The sequence below is a fragment of the Budorcas taxicolor genome, chromosome 5 (genome assembly GCF_023091745.1).
Source record: "Budorcas taxicolor isolate Tak-1 chromosome 5, Takin1.1, whole genome shotgun sequence".
In the NCBI taxonomy this organism is placed as follows: domain Eukaryota; kingdom Metazoa; phylum Chordata; class Mammalia; order Artiodactyla; family Bovidae; genus Budorcas; species Budorcas taxicolor.
In genome coordinates, this window is record NC_068914.1 from 101,228,233 (window position 1) to 101,230,431 (window position 2,199).

The 2,199-nt window shown below is 44.4% G+C and overlaps 1 pseudogene; it reads right to left on the reverse strand.

Moving 5' to 3' along the window:
* Positions 1–1,018: 1,018 nt before the first annotated feature.
* On the reverse strand, positions 1,019–1,623 carry LOC128048149 (cytohesin-2-like; annotated as a pseudogene).
* Between the last annotated feature and the right edge of the window lie 576 nt (positions 1,624–2,199).

Genomic DNA, 2,199 nt, shown 5'->3' on the forward strand with positions numbered 1-2,199 from the left:
GCTTTTATTTAAACTTTTTCCTTGAATTCTTATTTACTTAGATTTATTATTTATATTGTTATGCATAAACACTGACTTGTGAAAAGTTTTTCTGCTTTCATTAATAATAATCCTAATATAATCATAATAAATTATAGTAATTGGTTTCCCTAATATTAAACCACCCCTGCATTCCAAAAATAATCTTGAGTTAGTTGTAGAGTATTATTCTTTTGCACACTGACGGATTCTCTTCACTAATGTGTTATTTAGAATAACCACCCCACCAAGTAGGAACTCTCCTACTTTTATTTGTTTATTGTTTGATGTTTAAATAATTAATAATTACTAACTGCATATTGATTACAAATCAGAGCGAGGTGCTAGGATGAACAGTTTTCTAAATAGGACACCAGGATCCACAGTTGCAGGGCCCAGTCAGCCACTGGGGTAGGCAGTTCTGTACTAAATAATGAGTGGGTACAAAGGGGCAGGGCTCTTAATGGTTTTTGTTAACAGAAATCCACTTCTTCCTTGCCGCCAACAACTCTGGAAGGGGCCCATGTTCACAGCTGCCTGAATGGACTGGATCCTCTGGTCCACTTCCGCATAGGGCCAAGATCAAGCACACCACGTGGTTTCCCTCAGCCATCCAACTGTCTGTCTCTGTTTTGCAGACTTTGATGAGCCCCTCCTTGTTATTGCGGATATAAAGCTCAAAGTAGTCACATTTCTGGCTGTTACCTATCTTTCTGATGCTCGTATGCTTCAGGGGGATGACTCCTCTGGACTCCTTATCCATCATGTATTCAAAATAGTAGAGGCAACTGTCTCTGAGGATTAACCAGTGCTGCTTCCACATTTTCACCTGGCCCCCTTCCCCCACCCCAGTTTAAGGAGTCAGCCTCAGGGCACTGGTTGAAGAATTTCTGATTATCATTCCTGATCATCCTCAGGCTCTTGAAGGGCTCATTTTGGGTGGTCCTAGAAGTTCCAGATCAGCTCCTTAGGCAGATCCCACCGTACTTGCTGTGCTGGTTCATAGCCACAAAATGCTCCAGGCCTGGCTTGTTCTAGCATTATCTCTGGTGAAGGACAGTACATAGCAGGCATCTGTGGACTGGATAATCCCAGGGTGGCATCTGCAGTATCCACAGGCAAAGGCTTCCATCGTCTGATCAATCTTCTGGTCCTCTCTGGGGAGACAGTAAGCTCCATAGAAATTGCCTGAGGGCCTCACCAGTCATGGAGATCCATGAAGGTATGGAGCATTGGTAGGTTCAGCTCTTCCCTCTCCCCTAAGTAGTCCCCGTGACTGTCTTGTTCAGGCCCTTGCCCTTGAACAGGAAACAAGAAGTGACTCCTTGGGGGTGTGCACTGGGGAAGTTTGTTCTCTACCAAGAACTTGATCCCCCTTCTTGGGGTCCTTGCTGAAGTTCTTTCTAACTATTGCCATGTTCTGCTCCTGTTGCAAGGACTCACTGCCCTCAGTGGCCTCCAGGCACCCTCCTTCATGGCTTCACTGAGCTCCGACCACAGGTGGTGGATCTCCAGCAGCAGCTTCTGTGTCAACAATGAGGCATTCTCCAGCTCCATCTGTTCCTCAGGAGTTCAGTCTGGGTGCTCATAGACGCTATCCTCCATGGCTGCCAAGTCCCTACAGGCAGGGCTGGATCCAATTTCACCTGTGGGCTCAGGTCAGCCAGTCAAATGCCTTGAGGGCTGTTGCCACTGCCTAAACAAGGGAAAAGAAAACTAAAAAACAAAAAGAGTAGCAGGATAGTGGAGACACTAGAATAGCTGACTCATAATAAAACAGGTTCCTGACATTGTACAGGAGGCGGTGATCAAAACCATCCCCAAGGAAAAGAAATGCAAAAAGGCAAAGTGGTTGTCTGAGGAGGCCTCACAAATATCTGAGACAAGAAGAGAAGCAAAGGCAAAGGAGAAAAGGAAAGATATACCCATCTGAATGCAGAGTTCTAAAGTAGCAAGGACAGACAAGACAGTCTTCCTCAGTGATCAATGCAAAGAAATAAGAGGAAAACAATAGAAGGGGAAAGATTAGAAGTCTCTTCAAGAAAATTAGAGATACGAAGGGAACACTTCATGCAAAGATGGGCACAATAAAAGACTGGAATGGTATGGACCTAACAGAAGCAGAAGATATTAAGAAGAGGTGGCAAGAATACACAGAATTATACAAAAAATTCCTAATGA